Source organism: Cucurbita pepo, chromosome 9, assembly GCF_057944985.1.
Source record: "Cucurbita pepo subsp. pepo isolate OVF chromosome 9, ASM5794498v1, whole genome shotgun sequence".
Classification (NCBI taxonomy): domain Eukaryota; kingdom Viridiplantae; phylum Streptophyta; class Magnoliopsida; order Cucurbitales; family Cucurbitaceae; genus Cucurbita; species Cucurbita pepo.
This window is the reverse complement of record NC_141806.1, coordinates 4,642,035-4,660,755: the sequence shown is the minus strand read 5'-3', so window position 1 is coordinate 4,660,755 and position 18,721 is coordinate 4,642,035. Positions and strand designations below refer to the sequence as shown.

At 39.8% G+C, this 18,721-nt stretch overlaps 3 non-coding genes across 3 annotated transcripts; 2 read left to right on the top strand and 1 right to left on the bottom strand.

Moving 5' to 3' along the window:
• Positions 1-2,162: 2,162 nt before the first annotated feature.
• TRNAH-GUG (transfer RNA histidin (anticodon GUG)) lies at positions 2,163-2,234 on the bottom strand. The gene has a single exon. It is a non-coding gene; the product is annotated as a tRNA-His (tRNA).
• A 1,475-nt stretch (positions 2,235-3,709) lies between these two features.
• TRNAK-UUU (transfer RNA lysine (anticodon UUU)) lies at positions 3,710-3,781 on the top strand. The gene has a single exon. It is a non-coding gene; the product is annotated as a tRNA-Lys (tRNA).
• Positions 3,782-3,952: 171 nt separating this feature from the next.
• Positions 3,953-4,024, top strand: TRNAK-UUU (transfer RNA lysine (anticodon UUU)). Its single transcript has one exon. It is a non-coding gene; the product is annotated as a tRNA-Lys (tRNA).
• Positions 4,025-18,721: the final 14,697 nt, after the last annotated feature.

The following is an 18,721-nucleotide window of genomic DNA, read 5'->3' as shown; positions in this document are numbered from 1 at the left end:
CGATTTACTCTCATCGTCACTTGTTTTCAACCTCAAATAACTCTCTCTAACAAGTGGGGACAACATGTGCTACCATTGCTGTGACAAGCCATCTTAACTCAATGGTAGAGAGCGTGGCTTTTAACCGTGCGGTTGTGGGTTTGATCCCCATAGATTGCACTATAAATTGACTAGTCTTTTATCACATTGAGATCTACTCGTCGTCTAGCACTTTTTTTTTTTTTTTTTTTGCCTCAAATAACTCTCTCTAACAAGTGGAGAAAACATGTGCTACCAGGGTTGTGACAAGCCATCCCATCTCTGTGGTAGAGCACGTTGCATTTAACCATGTGGTTGTGGGTTCGATCCCCACAAATGGCCCACCTACCCAGTAAGAAAATACCTCATTTGACACTCTCTTACAAACATGTACAACCAACCATGGTCGTGACAAGCCATCTTAGCTCAGTTGTAAGGTGTGTGTAGTCTTTAACCATGTGGTTGTGGGTTCGATCCCCATACATGTAGTTATCCAAGGTCGGGGCTACCCCTTATATGTACGAGCTCCAATGACTCCACATGACGGATCCACCATACAGGGTAATCCATTTAAACTATCAAGTCACACATCATCCTTAAGAAGTCTCATGCCTAGCTTAACGGTATCGTACTAGAGCATAACGACATTGTACTAGAGCGGAAAGGTATTGTACATGTGTTAACTTGCTCGTCATCTCTATGATGGTTTGACGGTCTTAACATGGATTCACATTTTGAAGTTCCTCTGTTTTGACTCATCGAGTTTGGATCGATCAAGAGTACTAGAGCCATATCCTTAGATCATCTCACAATTCTAATGCACTCTGTCTACTGGAGACATTCCATCATAAGTCATCGTCTAGCCAAATTGATGCTTTCACTCTCCTCCGAAATTTCTTCTATTACTTATTCTCTATAGAGAGGATCAGAGATTGAACCACTTGGATTCAATGTACAATCAATCATGCATACAGTCATACATGCTCAACGGGATGATGATATCCATAAAGTACCTAGAACGTAGATATATATTTTCTTTTCCTCTGATTTAGCACGATTATGTACTAGTAGTAGAAATACAATCCATTACATCACTCGAAAGGGAGGGGAAGTAACGCTCATGTATCCATTACTCACAAAGAGTAACTATGCAACATGGTCGATTTAACTTATAGGCACATACAGGATAAAAAAATGTTAAATTCTAAGTATGTTATAGGATCGATAAACATGTATGTTAACTTCTAAGTCAGGATCCTAATGAAAGTTGGATCCTTCCCTCAAAGTTCCTCCCTTTTCATATTGTCAATTACAGGATCATAATTTTTTTCAAACGGATACCGCTTTCGAATTTCCTATCTTACCTTTTCTAATAAGCTCTATTTCAATGTTTGCAATCTAGAACATCGTATAGGATCATCGCATAAACAGACTACTTTGCTTGCTTTCTAACAAGTGTGTCTTAAGAAAAAATGTTCGATTTGCCATGAAGCTGACGAAAATCATCACTAGCATCTGTTCGTTACGTGACAAAGTGGAAAAGATCTTCATGTCAAGAAGTTCCTTAGAGATGTTCTCTCGAGATTCATGCAGATTGTTACCTCCATCGAGAAAATTAACGACCTTAAGAACATGTCGGTTAAGGTGGTCGTTAGTCGTCTTAAGGTCCATGAGGAGAGACTTCATGGCTATGAAGATAAAGATGAGGAGAAGCATGTCTTACTCACACACGAGGAGTGACTCGCATGAACAAAAAAAAAATGTGGTTGCTTCTTCATTTTTAGGTACGAAGGGACATGGCAACCACAAAAAGGAAAGTAAAGGTTGTGGGCGTGGTCGCAAACGTGGCACAGAGGAGCCGTAAAAATATCTCAAATGTGGCTGTCGAGATTCGAGCCTAGGTCTCCACGGCCACAATGTAGAATTCTCACAACTAAACTATAACCACTTGGATATTTAGCCATCATTCATCACTTTCATGATTAAGGATAAACCAACAAAATATTTATAGCCACCTAGATATTTAGCCAACATTCATCACTTTCATGATTAAGGATAAACCAACAAAATATTTAGCCAACATTCATGATTAAGGATAAACCAACAAACTTCAAATTTGCTCGTTGGTAGCTATAAAAAGTAGATGTGGCTGCTGGGATTCGAGCCCAGGTCTCCACGGCCACAACATGGAATTCTCACCACTAAACTACAGCCACTTGGATATTTAGCCGACATTCATCACTTTCATGATTAAGGATAAACCAACAAACTTCAAATTTACTCGTTGGTAGCTATAAAAGGTAGATGTGGCTGCTGGGATTCAAGCCCAGGTCTCCACGGCCACAACGTAGAATTCTACCCCTAAACTACAACCACTTGGATATTTAGCCGACATTCATCACTTTCATGACTAAGGATAAACCAACAAACTTCAAATTTGCCCGTTTGTAGCTAAAAAAAAGTAGATGATATTGGCTGACATTTGGTTGTATTTGTAAACGAAAGCTTCCTTCAGATACAACCGAGCGATTGACTCATCACGTATCGTTAAGATCCTATCAATAGTCTTTCTCTAGATCTTTTGATCCAGTACCCTAAAATTTTATCCTTTGACTCAATCAATGCCTCCACAACATTGGGGTTAGTCATCTTTCAATCCAACCCAAGTGGGTGATACTTACGGAAGTCCCTCAAGGATCTAGACTCTTTTGACATGCTGACATTGTCTTTGTCGTTTCAATTTCCCTTATTTGTTGTAACAACATGAATCAGAGATGGCAGAGTGTGTGGACAATAAGACCACCTACTTTCTTGGTTCCTCCCTATATGAAGAACTCGTGTGTGGGATCAGACTCTATCTAAGCCCTTCGTCCGAAACCCCAATCATGCTTTGTCTCTCTCCTAGTGCTTGAAGCCATAATCTATCCTAATGGAAAAAAATATAAGAAGATATTCAAGCCATCGATTTCATGGGCACTAAGTGATGCTACTAGTTACTGATGGAACAAAATATAAGAAGATATTCAAGCCATCAATTTCATGGGCACTAAGTGATGCTACTTGTTACTCATGCTCTGACTTACATACATGGTTGTGACAAGTCATCTTAGCTCAGTGATAAAGCGTGTAACTTTTAACTACATGGTTGCCGGTTTGATCCCCACAAATGCGGCTATAAATTAAATAGATACAAAGGACCCAATGACTCTTTATCTCGAGAATAGTCTTGAAGACATATCAATATATACCAATCTAATAAAAATATGGGTACGACATAGAGTATATAAATATACCCAGTAACCTCAACTCATTTGTAGCCCTTCATCACATCATAAATGTACCCAGTAATCTCAACTCATTTGTAGCCCTCACATCCTTAACCTAGCAAGACACACGGTTTACTCATCATCACTTTTTTCCTGCCTCAACGAACTCTCTCTAACAAGTGGGCACAACATGTGCTACCCATAGGTGAAAAGAACCCAATGACTCTTTATCTCGAGAATTGTCTCCGTCTTAGCTCAATGGTAGAGCGTGTGACTTTTAACCACATAGTCGTGGGTTTTTGCAAAAGAACTTAATGACTCCTTATCTCGAGACACGACGATTTACTCTCATCGTCACATTTTTACAGCCTCAAATAACTGTCTCTAACATGTGACGATAACATGTGCTACCATAGTTGTGACAAGCCATCTTAGCTCAGTGGTAGAGCGCGTGGCTTTTAACCATGTGGTCGTGGGTTCAATCCCCATAGATAGTGCAACCATACCTAGTTGGATAAATTATAAATAGCTGCAAAAAAAACTCAATGACTAGTCTTTATAACATACCAATAAGCAAATACTTTATAACATACCAATAAGCAAATACTCACTCTTTCATAACTCTCTCTAACAAGTGGGGATAACATGTGCTACCTTTGCTGTGACAAGCCATCTTAGCTCAGTAGTAGAGCGTGTGGCTTTTAACCACGTGGTCGTGGGTTTGATCCCCACAGATGGTGCAACATTACCCAGTAAGAAGATACTTATTTGACTCTCGAAAGTGTAACTATGCACCCCTTAACTTTGAAAAGGGAGGGGAATAGGGTAACTATGCACCCCTTAACTTTGAAAAGGGACGGGAATATAACGTTCATGAAAAGGGAGGGGAATAGGGTAACTATGCACCCCTTAACTTTGAAAAGGGACGGGAATATAACGTTCATGTATCCCGTATGTTGCAACATGGTCCATAAACATGCATGTTAACTGGGCACCAAACAGTGCCCATCTTTGACGGATATGGTTAAGATAAGCTAGCGTTGACCTTATTTTGATTGTTCATGATTAAGGGTAAGTTAGCAAGCCCTTGGATATTCCCACATTATAATTTTCATATCATACATCAACACAATACTTCGAGATGGAACAAGGACAATACTGGGTGACAATTAAAAATGTCTTACTTACAAGCCTCTACGGCCACAACGTGGAGTTCTCACCACTAAACTATACTATAGACATTTCGATATGTTGCTCATCATTCTTCATAATCTACAACTAATCATGAGAAAGACTGTAAGATACAATCAAATGTTGGTGCATGGATTCAAGCCGAGGTCTCCATGATCACAACAACATGTTATTCTCACCACTAAACTACAACCACTTCGATATTTAGCGGATTAGGATTGAAGTGGTCCATACCATTACGAATGTCATACTTGTGTTTTGTAGCTTAAATCAAAACCATGTTATGTGTGTGTGGCTATTAGGATTTGAGCCCAGGTCGTCACAACCACACTTAGAATTCTCACCACTAAACTTCACCCATCATTCTTCCTAATCTACAACTAATCATTAGAAAGCATGTGTCTAATCCAAGGAGAAAAATAGAGGGTTGAGTTGTGAACTGGTTTTGAGTTATGTTAATATGCTTCAATAGTTTGTAACTAAAAAAGGCAGATGTGGCTGCTTGGACTTGAGTCCAAGTCTCCATGGCCACCACGTGGAATTCTCACCACTAAACTACAACCACTTGGATGTTTAGCAATCATTCATCACTTTCATGATTAAGGATAAACAAAAAAATTTCTATTTGCTTCACCCGTCTGTTCATGATTCATAGCTAGAAAAAGCAAATGTGACTATTGGTATTTGAGTCTAGGTCTCACTTGGATATTTAGCTTAATTTGTAGCTTGGAGTGGTTTTGAGTTATATTAGCTTCAATTGTTTGCAGCTAAAAAAATAGTTGTGGTTATTGGGATTTGAGTCCAGGTCTTCACAACCACAACGTGGAATTCTCACCACTAAACTACAACAACCACTTGGATATTTAGCCAACATTCATCAATTTCATGATTATGGATAAACAAAAAAAAACTTCTAATTTTCTTCACTTTTGAGTGATGTTAATATGCCTCAATGGTTCGTAGCTAAAAACAATAGATGTGGCCAACATTCATCAATTACTGGGATTCAAGCCCGGGTCTCCACGGCCACAACGTGGAATTCTCACCACTAAACTACAACCACTTGAATATTTAGTCATCATTCATCACTTTCATGATTAAGGATAAACAAAAAAATTCTAATATGCTTCACCAGTTTGTTCATAAAAGCTTGTTGTGGTTTGCAGTTATGTTAATATGCTTCAATGGTTCATAGCCGGCCACAACGTAGAATTCTCACCACTAAACAAGCGGTGATGTCGCACTCCTCCATGCCGCCACCGAGTGTCGACGTCTCCATCACCGCCACCAAGAGGCCGACACCGCGAAGACGGACGTCGAGTTGTCATCGAGCGAGTGATCAAGGAGATGACCGCCTCTTTGCAGTACCCGATGCACGTTAACCTACAGGCACAAGGGTTGTGGCACGCTGTCGAGCCTGAGGAAGAAGAAACGATCGAGTATCAGGAGGATTACTTGGCATTTTCTGCCATACTACGTTCTATGCCTCCAAAGAGGCTAGCATCTCTCTCCACCAAGCGCACTGCGCAATCGGCTTGGGAGGGGATCAAGTCTCGCCGGGTTGGTGTGTAGCGAGTGCGGGAGTCCAACATCGAGCAGTTGCGGAAGGAGTTTTTGGAGATCCGCTTTAAGGACGACAAACTGAGGAGGAATGTCTTCCACGCCTGAAGCTCCACGACAACTCCAGCGAGAGCAACGGGTCTATCTCCTCAATTGGTGGCCAATACGATCGATGGGAAGACGCCACACGAGGCCTGGTACAACAAGAAGCAAGCGGTACATCATCTCTGAGTGTTCATCTGCGTCACATATATGAAGATCACACGTCTCCACCTCGATAAGCTTGATCCTTGGGGGCTGAAGGTCATCTTCATCGGCTACGAACCCAGGAGCAAGGCGTACAGGCTCTATGATCCTGCGGGGGGTGAGCTCACTTATCGCGCGACGTCGTGTTTGACTAGAACACCTTCTAGCGGTGGAACAATGTGACCGAGGCAGACCAAAACCCAAATCAATTCACGATGGATTACCTCGTTATTGAGCTGAGAGAAGGAGGAGCACAGCGTCGGGCATTATCACCGTCACAACAGTTGTACCGGACACGCCTACACCTACACTTACCACAACTTCTACTACGCCCCCTTAACCAGTTGAGTTCCTAACACCACGTACTACGGACTCGACGCTGGATGCCAATCACGATGATGGTCTGGCAGCCAGATACCGAAGGATTGAAGACCTACTGGGAGGAGATGAACCATAGGGACTGGCGGCGCGCGAGCTCTTAGAAGAAGTGGCTAAACCGCATGCCATTCGCGCGGATGAACCGAACTCGTTCGCCGAAGCAGGAAGGAACCCGTGCTAGCTGAAGGCAATGAAGGAAGAGATGACATCTCTCACTAAGAACAAGACGTGGAGTCTGGAGGACATCCCATCAGGACACCGAGCCATAGGGATAAAGTGGGTATCAAACTAAAACGAAACGAAGAGGGAGAAGTTGAAGTATAAGGCCGGTCTAGTGGCGAAGGGCTATGTCCAGAAGCAAGGAGTGGAGTTCAAAGAGGTATTCGTGCCAGTTGCAAGGTTGAAATCCGTCCGCCTGTTGCTGGCAATCGCGGCACATTGCTCTTGGGAGGTCCAGCACATGGACATGAAGTCCGCTTTCTTCAACGGATAGCTCAAGGAGACCGTCTACGTCTGACAACCACTTGGCTTCCTAGACAAGGACAACTTCGGCAAGGAACTGCGCCTGCACGAGGCACTCTACGGGCTTTGGCAAGCACCACTAGCCTAGAACGCAAAGCTCGATAATACTCTGCTGTCGCTGAAGTTCAAGAGCTGTGCCTCTAAGCATGGCATGTCGGCGAGCGGCGGCTGATTGTGGGAGTGTACGTCGACAACCTCATAATCATTGGAGGTGACATGGAAGTTTTTAGAAGATTCAAGAGGGAGATGTCAAAGAATTTGAAGATGAGCGATCTTGACGTGCTCAGCTACTACCTCGGCATCGAAGTACAATAGAGTACTGTCGGCATCACCATCGCTAAAGTGCGTATGCGAAGAAGCTGCTGGACACAGCTAGGTTAGCAGACAGTAGCCCTACAAGGACACAAATGGTGGCCCAGCTCCAGCTAAGTAAGGCCGGCACTACGATGACAGTCGACGCCACCAATTATCGCAGTATTTTTGGGAGCCTGCGCTATCTGGTAAACACACTCCCTGACCTCGCTTATTCCGTTGGATACGTGAGTAGGTTTATGAAGCACCTAACGAGGAGCATCTTATGGTTGTCAAGCGCATCCTGCGCTATGTGGCTGAAACCAGAGGCTAGGGTGTGAAATACTGTGCAGGGAGAGGAAATGAGAAGCTTGAGCTGGTCGGCTATAGTGATAGTAACATGGTGGGTGACGTTGATGATCGTAAGATCACCACTGGGATGATTTACTTTATCTTAGGCAGTGCGATCTTCCGGCAATCAACTAACAAAAGTTAGTTGCTTTTTCTTCTTGCGAGGCAGGGTACATCACCGCTTCGACGGCGCAACACAAGGGGTCTGGCTTGCGCGACTGTTGAAAAAACTCATCGGAAAAGAGGGCGATCCACCAATGCTTTATGTAGACAACGAAGCTATAATCTCCCTGATAAAAAATCCAGTTTTGTTTGTTTGTTGGCCGTCAAGATTTGTTGGCCACTTTACCATTGCTTAATTTTATCTCTAGGCCCAACATTTGTTTGTTGGCCATCTTTAGGCCAAGATTAAGATTTTTGTTGGCCACTTCTACAATTTTATCTCTAGGCGTAAGATTTGTTTGTTGGTCGTCTTTAGGCGTAAGATTAAGATTTGTTGGCCACTTCGACCATTTTATCTTTAGGCCCAAGATTTAGTTGTTGGCCATCAAGATTTGGCTTGTTGGCCACTTCTGCCATTGCGCAATTTTATCTTTAGGCGCAATTTTTAACTTCTAAGTCTGTTACTGGACCGATAAACATACATGTCGATAAACATGTATGTTAACTTCTAAGTTAGGATCCTAATGAAAGTCGGATTCCTTCACTCAAAGTTCCTCCCTTTTCATACTCTCAATTACAGGATCAAATTTTTTTCAAATGGATACTGCTTTCGAATTTTCTGTCTTACCTTTTCCAATAAGTTCCATTTCAATGTATGCAATCTAGAAAATCGTATAAGATCATCGCATAGACGGACTATTTTTCTTGTTTTCTAACAAGTGTGTCTTAAGAAAAAGGGTTCGAATTTGCCATGAAATTGACGAAAATCGTCACTAGCATCCGTTCGTTACGTGACAAGGTGTAAAAGATCTTCATCCTAAAGAAGTTCATTCGAGATGTTCCCTCGAGATTCATGCAGATTGTTACCTCCATCGAGAAAATTAACGACCTTAAGAACATGTTGGTTGAGGAGGTCATTGGTCGTCTTAGGGTCCATGAGGAGAGACTTTGTGGCTATGAAGATAAAGATGAGGAGAAGCATGTCTTACTCACCCATGAGGAGAAGCATGTCTTACTCACACATGAGGAGTGACTTTGCATGAACAAAAAAGAAAGATGTGGTTGATTCTTCATTTTCAGGTACGAAGGGACATGACGACCACAAAAATGAAAGTAAAGGTTGTGGGCATGGTCGCAAACGTGGCAATAGAGTTGCCGTAAAAATACCTCACAAACCCAAGTCTCCACGACCACAACGTGGAATTCTCACCACTAAACTACAACCACTTCAATATTTAGTACCAATGTTGATCTCGTCTTAACGTCTCATGATTGAGGGATAAACAAGAAAACTTCTAATTATTTCCATAAGTTTCATATCATCTCGTAACTCATTCTGATCCAATCCAAAAAGCAAAAAATAGAAAGTTGAATTGTGAACTTTATTTGAATTTAGTGTTTCTTTTTAGTTATGTTAATATGGTTGAATAGTTTGTAGCTAAAAAATTCCCATGATACATACGTGTTATTTTTAAGAATATGATGGTTTATGGTTAAAATAAACTAACGAACTCTTTATGATTTCCTACTAACATAATCATATCTGTTGGATGATGGAAGTCCCACATCGACTAATTTAGGGAATGATCATGGGTTTATAAGTGAGGAATACTAACTCCATTGGTATGAGGCCTTTTGGGGAAACCCAAAGCAAAGCCATGAGAGCTTATGCTCAAAGTGGACAATATCATACCATTGTGGAGAGTCGTGTTCGTCTAACATGGTATCAGAGCCATGCCCTAAACTTAGTCGTGCCAATAGATTGATAAATCCTCAAATCCTCAAATATCGAACAAAGAACTCCTAAAGAAAAGGAGCCAAGCCCCTCCTCGAAGGCAGTCAAAAATGACTAAGACTCCAAAGGAGTCGAGCCTCGATTAAGGGAAGGCGCACTTTGTTCGAGGGGAGGTGTTGGATGATGGAAGTCCCACATCGACTAATTTAGGGAATGATCATGGGTTTATAAGTGAGGAATACTAACTCAATTGGTATGAGGCCTTTTGGGGAAACCCAAAGCAAAGCCATGAGAGCTTATGCTCAAAGTGGACAATATCATACCATTGTGGAGAGTCGTGTTCGTCTAACAATATCATCACCTAACTCATGGGCATTTGTTATTTTTAAGAAAATAGCTTTAAAAATTTATTTCATCAAACTCAATTTCACTTTCAAATGGCAACATATTTAATTCAAAAAGAAGTAGAAGTAATGTTTTTGAGAATTAAAAACAAAAGTGGGTACTAATTGTCCACCCCAAGCTTCCATGGTCACAACTAGTTTGATATTTAGCCAATCATTCATTATAGTCTAGTTTTTTGGGCTTATTTACAATCTTGTCATTCAATTCCAATGTTGATCTCGTCTTTAACGGTTCAAAATTACGGATATGCTAGCAAGCACCTAACTGTCTCCATATTATATTGTTCATATCATATATCAATAGAGTACGATGAGAGCCCATCTTGACGGTTAAGGTTAAGATAAGCTAGTAAACCATTTACTATTTTCTGCATAGTAACATGATTGTATCATCTCATAACTTGTGGGCATAAAAAACAAATGTGGCTGTTCGGATTCAAGCTCAAGTCTTCACAGCATAGCTACAACGTGGAATTCTTACCACTAAACTACGACCACTTTGATATTTAACCAAACATTCATCATAATATAGACTCTTGGGGCTCATTTATCAACTCATTGGCATGTGTCCAATCTAATGGTTGTGAACTCTATTCGAGGTGGAACAAGGACCACATTAAATGATTACCAATGTCATACTTATGAATGTCAAATGTGGCTGCTCGGATTCGAGCCCAAGTCTCTACAGCCACGACGTCGAATTCTCACCACTAAACTATAGCCATTTCGATATGTTGCCCATCATTCTTCATAATCTACAACAGATAATCATTGAGTTGTGAACTCTATTCAAGGTGAAACAAGCACCATACCGAACCATTACGAATGTCATACCAGCGGTTGTAGCTAAAAGCATAACAATGTTTCATGTCTGATCGCTTTATTAAAATTTGTGTTTCTATGTTTCATCTTATGTTATTGAGAATTAGAAAATAAATCTCAAATGTGGGTGCATGGATTCAAGCCCCGGTCTCCACAGCCACAACAATGTGGAATTCTCACCACTAAACTACAGCCATTTCGATAGGTTGCAAATCATTCTTCATAATTTACAACTCATCATTAGAAACGCATGTGTCTAATCCAATAAGAAAATAGAGGGTTGGGTTGTGAACTCTATTCGAGGTAGAACAAGAACCATACCGGACCATTACGAATGTCATACCATCGGTTGTAGCTAAAAGAAAAACAATGTTTCATGTGTGATGGCTTTGTTAAAACTTATGTGTCTATGTTTCATCCTTATGTTATTGAAAATTAGAAAACAAACCTCAAATATGGGTGCATGGATTCAAGCCCAGGTCTCCACGGGCGCAACAACGTGGTATTCTCACCACTAAACTACAGCCGCGATATTTAGCCCACTAGGATTGAAGTAGTCCATACCACCAGACCATTATGAATGTCATACTTGTGTTGTAGCTAAAAAGCAAAACAATGTTATGTGTGTGGCGGTTGGGATTTAGGCCCAGGTCTCACAACCACAACGTGGAATTCTCATCACTAAACTACAAGCACTTCGGTATTTAACCCATCATTCTTCATAATCTACAACTAATCATTAAAAAGGCATGTGTCTAATACAAACATGAAAATAGAAGGTTGGGGTATGAACTCTATTCGAGATGGAACACGAACCATATCGGACCATTAAAAATGTACTACTTGCGGTTGTAGCGAAAAAAAAGGCATGTGTCTAATCCAAGCAAAAAAATTGGGTTGTGAACTCTATTTGAAGTGGAACACGGATGTCTATGTTTCATCCTTGTACTATTGAGAATTAGAAAACAAATGTCAAATGTCTCTCGAACTCATCGTTAAACTAGGATTCAAGCCCAAGTCTCCATGGCAACAATGTGGAATTCTCACCACTAAACTACTACAGCCACTTGGATATTTAACCGTCACATCATTTTCATGATTAAAGATAAACAAAAAAACATCTAATTTGCTTCACCAGTTTGTTCATAAAAGCTCGTAGTGGTTTTGAGTTATGTTAAATGTTTCAATGGTTTGTAGCTAAAAAAAACAAATGGGGTTGGGATTCGAGCCTAGGTCTCCACGACCACAACGTAAAATTCTCACCACTGAACTACAACCACTTGGATATTCAGTCACCATTCATCATTTTCGTGATTAAGGATAAACCAACAAACTTCTAATTTTCTTGACGGGTTTGCTCATGAGAGCCGAGTTATGTTAATATGGTTGAATGGTTTGTAGCCAAAAGGCAAATGGGTTGATAAACGGTTAAGCATAAACTAGCAAACCCTTTATTGTTTCCTTCTAAAGTAACATGATCATAACATAAATAAAAAATAAAAAATAAAAAAACTCATTGAGACCACAACTTGTAATCTTCACCACTGAACTACTGCATCTACTTTGATATTTAGCATATTAAAGATAAGCTACCAAACCTCTAATTATCTCCACATTATATTGTTCGTTAAAATAATGAAAAACAAATGTGGTTGTTGGGATTCGAGCTCAGGTTTTAGACAACAAGCTTCCATGCCCACAACATGAAATTCTCACCATTAAACTACAACTAAATTGATATTTAGTTCATCATTCATCATAATCTAGTCTCTTGGGGCTCATCTATCAACTCATCATTCAATACCGATGTTGATCTCGTATTGATGGTTCGTGATTAAGGATATGCTAGCAAGCCTCTAACCGTCACCATGTTATATCGTCCATATCATATATTAATAAAGTACTATGAGAGTCTATCTTAACGGTTTAAGGTTAAGATAAGCTAGTAAACCATTTACCATTTTCTACATAGTAACATGATCGTATCATCTCGAGAAATTTAGAGAAATTTGTGGTGGAAACCGAGCAAACTTTGGTGGAAAGTTGAGCATTTCCCAACACGAAATGTAATAGAATGAGTATTTAAACTATTAAAAGGTCGGTGAATTTTTTACGGACAATCTTATTATATATAAAAGTTCAATGGCGCCTGATTGTTTGCCTGATCGTAGATTGTTTTCTTGCATTCATGATCTACGGTAAATCTTTTAGAAGAAAAAGTTGGAGTCACTCGATACTCATAGATGGTGATCAAATAACACCTCCATACTCATCAGTTTCTTTCAATAAAATTCTTAAAACCCTCCCAATCCCTCGAGATTTTCATTTATTCCTTCAATTAGTAGATTTTCTTTACTTCCTTTCAATGGGTGGTATTAGAATGAAGTTTTGATCTTTGGGACCTATGGGTTATGGGCCTGTTAGGATCGTACAATAACACACACTCTATCAAGATGAACACAAAGAACAAGAGAGACAAAATGATCTTGATCACAACGAACAAGAGAGACATAATACGAGGAATATTGGCTAAATGTTTATATTGATAACTTTAGGTATGTACACCAATAGAGAATACAAGTTAAGCACTGTCTCATGGGTATATATATGGTTGTCGTTTACTATATATATATAGTTTAACGGATATAACCACCTACTGTATATAAATATCTACTCTATATTTCTTTACCAGCTTTTTAGTAGAAATAGTCGTTTACTCTGTATTTTCCACATATAGTTTTACTAACTATGACAATTGAATTATTTATAAATGGCAGCAGGCTCTACATCCAAAAATTCTCCGGAGACTGATCCAGTCAACCAAGAATTTCATTCTCAAACGACGTTTTCACTGCACCATACCAATTGAGGCTTTGCACAACCTCCATGTTCCAACGTCAACACATTTTGCCAACATGTTTGTTAGATTCTTTTCACTCCTTATCTTCTCCAAACACATATCATCTTCCACTAACCTGCGAGTGAAATGATATTGCGTTCTGTATTTTGTCTTTGAATGATAGACCGGGTTCCTCACCAACTGTATGACACTTTAACTATCTATATAAATAATTTTCTCGTGCTGCTTCTTGTCCAATTCTTCTAAATACTCTGTTATCCATATCATCTCCTTTACAGCTTCAGCTATTGCCACCTTCTCAGCCTCATTAGATGTCAGAGCAACACATTTCTGAAGCTTAGACATCTCATCATCCATGACTTGCTCTCACTTTGTTGTATCCTCCAACTGTAGGGCATCACCAAGGGACTCTGATTCCTCTTCATCAGCCAGCAACAGATAATGTAATGAAGGTGAATACATGTAACGCCCCTAATTCTCTATAACCTAATTAGTGACGTCACCCATGCATACATATCTCATTAAGCGGAAGCTCATCATAAATAACCTTGAAAGAGTCTTTCATAAATATTCATGAATCCAAAACAAAACCTAAACTCCGAAAATAAACCTTCAATACTGAATTCAAAATAAATCCAACTAAAACAATACTCAATGCTATAACTTAAAACAGTCTAATAAAAGTAAACTCCTAAAAATATCATGTCTCCAACTTCCATGGTGGCCTCAGCTCCGCCGTCAACCGTACATTGACGCCTTTCCTTTACCTGAAAAATATTGGTAGCACATGGCTTGAGTATTTTATGAAATACTCAGTAAGTCACCCCACTGTTGGGGTTAGGAATGCAAACACATGCAACATATGAGCGGGACCTAACTTTTCATAAACTTTTCATAGCCTTGGGCGCTTTCCTATTCTGGGCAGGGTTGGGTGTGTGGTACTCCTTCACACACGGCCCATGTACGTGTACATGGACCCACCAGGCGGGCTCGTAAACATACCCCCTGGGCCTGACTTGGTCGGGCACAACGTGTTACACGTAGCCGGACACCACAGAACAGAAAAGGGCCCGCATGATATCATGGCGAACCTAAATATCGTATTTCATTCTTCCGTAACATAAAGGGGAAGAATCCTGATGCACGTGACATACATATATGCATGAGGTCCCTTAACGTATCTAACATGGCATTACATAAGCAGTGCTAACATCGCATTTACGTTTCTTACATCACATGGCATCTCACATGACTTACATTACATGACATATTACATAAACATTCCAGTTGCATAAACATCTCATGATATGACTCGATAATTCTACGTTTATCTATGGCATCGATCAACATATTCATGGCATATAATACTAACATCTCATTCATGACTTCACATAACATAAACAGTCAACCGTCAACATAATTCATACATCACATAACATACACAATCTATACATCACATAATCATATGACATAAATATGGTGCATGCAGGGGCCACAGGGCACGCACCATCATACAACACGTAGTAAGCTAACTCCAACAGTAAGGTCACTTACCTCGATGGTCTTGGTTGAAGTCACTCACAACGAGCTAATCCCGGCGGTTAAATACGTCCTATGAAAACCACATAAAAACTTAGAAACCTTTCATAACATACCCTAGCTAAACCTCATGCTATTTATAAAAAATAAACCCCCCGACCTAATCTGTCTTTAACGTATAGGAACCATACTGACCTCGGATGGTAAAACTAAGGGCAGAAACAGCTTCGGAAGGGCCAAAAACCTTGGAATCGATATATTATAGTGATACCTTGCCGCTAAGCCTAGCTACCGAACTGGCCAACTAAACCGCCAAGTCGAGCTGCGGGAATTGATGGAACCGAGCCGATTTCGTACACGTGCAAGCCGACCCGCACTGTGTACGTGTGCGAAGCTGCCGAAGCTGCTAGGTGCGCGTCTGCAGCTCGACCCTATTCCAAAAACCTTGCCTTCCTTACCCGACAAGCGACGAAACTCTAGTTTCCGCCTTCCCGATTCCAGCGACGCGCCGACAATCCCACAACGTCCTCAACACCGAGACGGCCAACCTTCTTTGACACAATGATCCCAACATCAATGCCTTACTTGTACTCGATTCTTCCTCCGAAGAGCAACCCCAACGTTTCCGGAGGAAAGTTTGGAGAGGATCCTTTTCAAGGGATGTAAAAGGTTGGACATAGGAATATAAAACTAATCTCAAGACATTACCAATAAGGCATAATAGGTTTCTAGGATAAGGAAATTTAGAGAAATAGGAATGTTTCTCTTACGTAATAAAAGTCTCGCAGTAAATCCCTCGATTTACGGGAAGATTACATTTAATTATTTATTCTCTCCTTATTTGATTTTATTTTATTCCATAAACCCAAACCGTTACAATTTCTAATAACTTCTTCGTTTAAAATTACACCTTTTCGATGGGAATAAATGCATAACATAATATCTTGTCCTTTACAGAAATAAAAATAAAATCTTAACCAGATAAGGCAAAAATGGAAAATCTGAATCGTTACAATACATATCTTCGTAAATGATAGTTCTAGATGATCTTTTCAACACCTGCTGTCACTTGCTCCACCTCTGGTTCCTCAGCAACCGTCTAAGGAGTTTCTTGAGTATCTGCTCATCACTAGGTGAATCTTTCAACAACTCAACCTCAACTCTCACTTGCTTCGTTGTCTTAGAACCTTTCTTCTTTTTGTTCTTATACATGACATTTCATGAAGGGTCACGTCACAATGTCTCAGAACATTTCTATTCTTGGCATCCCAAAACCTGTACTCAAACATGTAAGGCCCATAACCTATGAAGTAGCACTTCACAGCCTCAGCGTCAAGTTTGTCATTGTTCTAGCCTATGAAGTAGCACTTCACAGCCTCAGCGTCAAGTTTGTCATTCTTCTCTGGATCAATACGAACATACGCAATACAACTAAAAGTTCTCAAGTGATAGTACTTGAGTTCTTTTCCTATCCATACTTCTTCTGGCAACTTGAACTCCAAGGTTACTGACTATTATTCAAGTAGACTGCTATATTTACGACATTAACCCAAAATGTCTTTGGCAATCAAGAATGAATTCTCTTACTCCTTGTTCGCTCATTCAATGTTCAATTTATTCTTTCAACAACATCAATTTGTCTTGCTTTACTGGGAATTGCCTTCGTTAATCTAATTCTTTGAGCTGCACAAAATGCTTTGAATTATGACTTGTTGTACTCTCCTCTATTGTTAGACTTCAGACATTTACTCTTCAAGCCAATTTGATTTTCAACTTCAACTTTTCACTTCCAGAATGTAGCAAACACATCTGACTTGTGTTTCAGGAAATAAATGCACACCTTACTGCTGAAATTATTGATCAAGGTGACGTAGAACTTTGATCCGCCAAGGGATGAAACTAGAGATGGTTCCCAAACGTCTATATTGACTATTTCTAACCATACTATCTTCAAGTCTCTGGTAATCTTTGTGAAACTAGCTCATTTTTGTTTGCTCATAATGTAGTTCTCATAAGAACCCATATCAACAAATTTCAGACCTTCTAAAACTCATTTCGCACAAGCATCTTCATTTTTTTGGCGCTCACATGTCCAAGTCTATTATTCCATATACTTGAATTTGAAGCACTCTTAGCAACAACAACCATGTTCATATACCCTGCAGTGGTGTATAAGTTTCCAGATTTTATGCCACGTGCTACCACCATAGCACCCTTCAAAATCTTCCATGAACTCTTCCCAAACTCTGTTGCATAACCTCTACTATCCAATTGACCAATAGAGATCAGGTGCTTCGTGAGACACGAATTATATCTGACATTCTTTAATGTCCCACTGATTTTCTGTCGGAGTTTTTATGCGGACATCCCCTTTTCCTTCAATCTCAAAATCTTTGTTGTCGCAAGATACACCTTCTCAAAATTTCCAGACTTGAAATTTCAAAAGAGCTCTTTATTTGGAGATGAATAAAAAGATGCACCTAAATCCAAAATCCAGGATTCAATCAGACTGTACGCGCTGAGGATTAGAGCATCCCTAATGTCTTCAGCTGAATTTATAGAATCATCATCATGTTCTGGTTTGTGATCATGCTTCCTCTTTGGTCTTATACAATTGTCTGAAAGTGACATTTTTCTCCACAACTCCAACACATTACATTTGGTCTGTTTTAAAATTTTTCCCAGTTCTTTGATTTTGATCGATTTTTTTGACACTTCATTTACTTCTTTCCGTTTGGTCAACACTGAGAGCACCACCAGATGAATTCTCAATTTCTCGTTTTCGAATACTTTCGCTGAGAAATATATCTCAAATTTCATCGAACATCATTTTCTCATATCCTCGAGAACTACTAATTGCGGCAACTACTGTATCCCACGACTCGTGTAAAGATGGCATCAAAATCAATGCTTTAATTTCACTTTCGAAATTAATTTCCACAAAACTCAATTGGCTTACAATCATATTGAATTCATTTATATGATCCGCAAGAGATCCACCTTTCATACATTTGAAGATTGAACAATTTTCGCATCAAATACACCTTGTTAATAGTCGACAATTTTTCGTACATATTTGATAGTGCCTTCAATAGATTTGACGTTTTCTTTTCCTTGATTATGTTGAATGCTACGTGAATGGCCAATGTCAACCAAATCAATCTGGGAGCCTCACGATTCTTGAGCTTCAACTGTTCCGTGGTCAGGTATCCGACTTCACCCCCAATAGGGGTTCGTGAAGATATTTATGGTACAAATTATCTTCAATTTGCATCTTCCAAATACCGAAATCGAATCCAGCAAACTTTTCAATTCCAATCTTTGAACTATGGGCATGATATAGAGTATATAAATATATCTAGTAGGCACAACTCAT